Source organism: Triticum dicoccoides, chromosome 7A (genome assembly GCF_002162155.2).
Source record: "Triticum dicoccoides isolate Atlit2015 ecotype Zavitan chromosome 7A, WEW_v2.0, whole genome shotgun sequence".
Taxonomy (NCBI): domain Eukaryota; kingdom Viridiplantae; phylum Streptophyta; class Magnoliopsida; order Poales; family Poaceae; genus Triticum; species Triticum dicoccoides.
The window spans coordinates 572,061,797-572,067,796 of record NC_041392.1 but is presented as its reverse complement, the minus strand read 5'-3'; positions in this window follow the sequence as shown (position 1 = coordinate 572,067,796).

The window sequence follows — 6,000 nt, the reverse complement described above, 5'->3', positions numbered from 1 at the left end:
GATCCAATCATATTCATGCTCAACGCAAACACCAAATAACATTTATTAACGTTCAACACTAATCCCGAAGGTAGAGGGAGTGTGCGATGGTGATCTTATCAACCTTGGAATCACTTCCAACACACATCGTCATCTCGCCCTTAACTAGTCTTTGTTCATTTTGCAACTCCTATTTTGAGTTACTAATCTTAGTAACTCAACCGGTATCAAATACCCTGGGGTTGCTATGAACACTAGTAAAGTACACATAAATAACATGTATATCAAATATACCTTTGTTCACTTTGTCATCCTTCTTATCCACCAAGTATTTGGGGTAGTTCCGCTTCCAGTGACCATTCCCTTTGCAGTAGAAGCACTCAGTTTCAGGCTTAGGTCTAGCTTTGGGTTTCTTCACGGGAGTGGCAACTTGCTTGTCATTCTTCTTAAAGTTACCTTTCTTTTCCTTTTCCTTTTTTCTTGAAACTAGTGGTCTTGTCAACCATCAACACTTGATGTTTTTTCTTGATTTCTATCTTCACTGATTTCAGTATCGCGAAGAGCTCAGGAATCGTTTTCGTCATCCTGTGCATATTATAGTTCATCATGAAGTTATAGTAGCTTGGTGATAGTGACTAGAGAACTCTGTCAATCACAATCTTATCTGGAAGATTAACTCCCACTTGATTCAAGTGATTGTACTACCCAGACATTCTGAGTACATGCTCACTGGCTGAGCTATTCTCCTCCATCTTGTAGGCAAATTATTTGCCAGATGTCTCATACCTCTTAACATGGGCATGAGTCTGAAATACCAATTTCAACTCTTGGAACATCTCATATGCTCTGTGTCGTTCAAAACATTTTTGAAGTCCCGGTTCTAGGCCGTAAAGCATGGTGCACTAAACTATCAAGTAGTCATCATACCGAGCTTGCAAAACGTTAATAACGTGTCGTTCAAAACACTTTTGAAGTCCCGGTTCTAGGCCGTAAAGCATGGTGCACTAAACTATCAAGTAGTCATCATACCTAGCTTGCAAAATGTTCATAATGTCTGCATCTGCTCCTACAACAGGTTCGTCACGTAGCGGTGCATCAAGGACATAATTATTTTGTGCAGCAATGAGGATAATCCTCAGATCATGGACCTAGTCCGCATCATTGCTACTATCATCGTTCAAGTTAGTTTTCTCTAGGAACATATCATAAATAAAATGGGGAGCTACATCGCAAGCTATTAATCTACAACATAGATATGCAAATACTATAAGGACTAAGTTCATGATAAATTTAATTCAATTAATCATATTACTTAAGAACTCCCACTTAGATAGACATCCCTCGAATCATCTAAATGATCATGTGATCCATATCAACTAAACCATGTCCGATCATCACATGAGATGGAGTAGTTTTCAATGGTGAACATCTCAATGTTGGTCATATCTACTATATGATTCACGTTTGACCTTTCGGTCTCAGTGTTCCGAGGCCATATCTGCATATGCTAGGCTCATCAAGTTTAACCCGAGTATTCTGCACATGCAAAACTATCTTGCACCCGTCGTATGTGAACGTAGAGCTTATCACACCCGATCATCACGTGGTGTCTCGGCACGACGGACTGTTGCAACGGTGCATACTCAGGGAGAACACTTATACCTTCAAATTTTAGTAAGGGATCATCTTATAATGCTACCGCCGTACTAAAAAAATAAGATGCATAAAAGATAAACATCACATGCAATCAAAATATGCGACATGATATGGCCATCATCATCTTGTGCCTTTGATCTCCATCTCCAAAGCACCGTCATGGTCTCCATCGTCACCGGCATGACACCATGATCTCCATCATCTTGATCTCTACCAACGTGTCGTCACATGGTCATCTCGCCAACTATTGCTTTTGCAACTATTGCTATCGCATAGCAATAAAGCAATTATATGCCGCTTGCATCTTATGCAATAAAGAGACAACCATAAGGCTCCTGCCAGTTGCCGATAACTTCAAAAAAACATGATCATCGCATACAACAAATTATATCACATCATGTCTTGATCATATCACATCACAACAGGCCCTACAAAAACAAGTTAGACGTCCTCTATTCTATTGTTGGAAGTTTTACGTGGCTACTACGGGCTTCTAGCAAGAACCGTTCTTACCTACGCATCAAAACCACAACGACTTTTCGTCAAGTGTGTTGTTTTAACCTTCAACAAGGACCGGCCGTAGTCAAACTCGATTCAACTAAAGTTGGAGAAACAGACACCCTCCAGCCACCTGTGTGCGAAGCACGTCGGTAGAACCAGTCTCCTGAACGCGGTCATGTAATGTCGGTCCGGGCCGCTTCATCCAACAATACCGCCGAAGCAAAGTAAGACGTTGGTGGTAAGCCGTATGACTATTATCGCCCACAACTCTTTGTGTTCTACTCGTGCATATATCATCTACGCATAGACCTGGCTCGGATGCCAATGTTGGGGAATGTACCATTTCAAAAAAAAATCCTATGATCACGTGATATCTATCTAGGAGATGCATAGCAACGAGAGGGGGAGAGTATGTCCACGTACCCTCGTAGACCGAAAGCGGAAGCATTAGCTTAACGCGGTTGATGTAGTCGAACATCTTCGCGATCCAACTGATCAAGCACCAAATGTACGGCACCTCCGAGTTTAGCACACGTTTAGCTTGATGACATCCCTTGAACTCTTGATCCAGCAGAGGGTCGAGGGAGAGTTTCGTCAGCACGATGGCATGGTGATGGTGATGGTGAAGTGATCCATGCAGGGCTTTGCCTAAGCACTACATGAATATGACCTGAGGCATAAACTGTGGAGGGGGCGCCGCACACGGCTAACAATGTTTGTTGTGTGTTCTAGGCGCCCCCTCCCCACATATATGTAGGTGGGAGAGGAGGGGGACAGCCATGGGGCGCCCCAAGTAGGAGGAATCCTACTTGGGGGAATCCTCCAATTCGGCCACCCCCTTTCCTTATCTCCGGAGGGGGGAAGGAAAGAAGGGAGAGGGGAAAGGAAGGGGGAATCCTATTCCCTCTATTTCCTTTCCTCCTCCCCTTTTCCTTTCTCCACTTAGATCAGCCCATATGGGGACGCACCAGCCCACAAGCGGCTGGTTTGTCCCGCCCTAGGACCAATAAGGCCCATATCTTTGTCGGGGGGTGCCCGGAACCCCTTCTAGTGACCCGATACGTACCTAGTACCCCCGGAACAATTCTGGTGTCCGAATACTATTGTCCTATATATGAATCTTTACCTCTCGACCATTTCGAGACTTCTCGTCATGTCCGTGATCTCATCCGGGACTTCGAACAACATTCGGTCACCAAATCACATAACTCATAATACAAATCGTCATTGAACGTTAAGCGTGCAGACCCTATGGGTTCGAGAACTATGTAGACATGACCGAGACACATCTCCGGTCAATAACCAATAGCGGAACCTGGATGCTCATATTAGCTCCTACATATTCTATGAAGATATTTATCGGTCAAACTGCATAACAATATACTTTATTCCCTTTGTCAACGATATGTTACTTCCCCGAGATTCGATCGTCGGTATCCTCATACCTAGTTTAGTCTCATTACCGGCAAGTCTCTTTACTCATACCGTAATGTATTATCCCGCAACTAACTCATTAGTCACATTGCTTGCAAGGCTTATTATGATGTGCATTACCGAGAGGGCCCGGAGATACCTCTTCGATACTCGGAGTGACAAATCCTAATCTCGATCTATGCCAACCTAACAAACACCTTAGGAGACACATGTAGAGCATCTTTATAATCACCCAGTTATGTTGTAACGTTTAATAGCACACAAGGTGTTCCTCCGGTATGCGGGAGTTGCATAATCTCACAGTCAAAGGAATATGTATAAGTCATGAAGAAAGCAATAGCAATAAAACTTAATGATCATTATGCTAAGCTAATGGATGCGTCTTGTCCATCACATCATTCTCCTAATGATGTGATCTCATTAATCAAATGACAACACATGTCTATGGTTAGGAAACTTAACCATCTTTGATCAACGAGCTAGTCTAGTAGAGGCTTACTAGGGACACAGTGTTTTGTCTATGTATCCACACATGTATCATGTTTCCGGTTAATACAATTCTAGCATGGATAATAAACATTTATCATGATATAAGGAAATATAAAATAATAACTTTATTATTGCCTCTAGGGCATATTTCCTTCAGAACTTTGCTGCATAAGCTGATCGAGCCGAGTATACTCCATTACCTTCCCACGCCCAACCAGTCACATCGTCCACTCCCGGCCGCAGTTGGACATGCTCCGTCCACTCCCAAAGAGCAAACACTTCGATAAGAGCCAGGTGATCAATATTCGGCCCAACATCACTGGCCCGGGCCCCCTCCATTAGAGCATCATGAACTGATCTGGTCGTTCTCATTCTCTTACGTACACTCTTATATAGGTTAGGCGCGATCTCTTGCACTCTCTAGCCTTGCAGCCACCGTTCTTCCCAAAAACGAGCATCCCGGCCGTCGCCCAATCATGTGACCACAGCTGACTAGAAAATTTGTCGTGCCTCCTCCGGGATTGGGATCTCAAAATCAGCCCAAGGCCTCATACAATCCGTCTGTTGCAGCCATGGCCATATAGCTTGCAGCAGAGTCTAACCAGGCCAGATCAGGGATACCAAGTCCACCTGCCCACTTTGGTGTGCAAATCGATTTCCATGCCACTGCACATTGGTCGCCGTTGGCCTCACTTTTGCCACACCACAGGAAGCCTCTACAGATTTTTTTCAATGGCCTTGATAGTTGCATGCGGCAGGTTGAGCGCGAGCATGGTATGCAAAGGAATGGAGCATAGCACCGACTGTATGAGGATTAGCCTACTGCTCTTGGGCAAGGTCGCGCCCTTCCAATGTGGCAGTCTGTTCGCCACTTGTAGCACTAGATCTCTGAGCTGCGTGGCTATCAATTTGCGTATGCTCAGCGGGAGGCCAAGATACTTGCAGGGGAAGCTCCCAATGGTGCATCCGAGGTAGTTTGCAATAAGGTGTGTGTGTTCTTCAGAGCATCGTATTGGAATTATGGAGGTTTTATTGAGATTTACCCGCAGTCCTGAGGCATCACCAAATATCTCAAGCATGGACAAGCACAGTTCCAGCTCTTGTTCCATCGGTTTCAGAAAGATCATCACATCATCCGCAAAGATACACATCCGTTGTTGCATTCCGTTGTGGGTCAGAGGTGCGAATAACCCTCGGTCGGCCGCCGGAGAGAACAAACGCTGGAGCGGCTCCGTCATCAGAATAAAGAGCATAGGTGAGATGGGGGCGCCTTGCCTGAACCCTCTCCGATTGCAAATTGGCGCCCCAGGCACTCCGTTTACCAGAACCTTCATTGAGGACGTGTAGAGAAGACCATATATCCAATCCATCCACTTTGGCCCGAATCCCATTGTTGAGAGCACCTCCATTGCAAAGGGCCATTGTACCGAGTCGAACGCCTTCGAAATACCCAATTTGATCATGACTGCGGGGCTTTTAAGTGCATGCAGCTTCCGAGCGGTGCATTGGATGAGCATGAAATTGTCATGGATTGAATGCCCACGCACAAAAGCACATTGGTGCAGGCCCACAAGTCTCGACAGATCGGCAGTTAATCTCACAGAGAGAATATTCTCAAAAATCTTGATCACCCCATGCACCATGCTGATCGGCCGGAAATCACGAAGCTCAACCGCACCATTTTACTTTGGTAGTAGGGAGATAAGTGCCTTATTGATGGCGTGTAGGCCCCTCATATCCACTATGTAGAAAGTGTCCAACGCTCGCATGAAGTCACTCTTGATAATGTTCCAGCAACACGCGTAAAAACGGCCTATGAATCCATTCGGCCTTGGTGCCTTGTCCCTTGGCATTGACTTAAGTGCCCTTGCCACTTCATCTTCAGTAAATGGCACTTCAAGGTGATCCAGGTTCAGTCTTGGTAAGCCTGGCATATCGAGG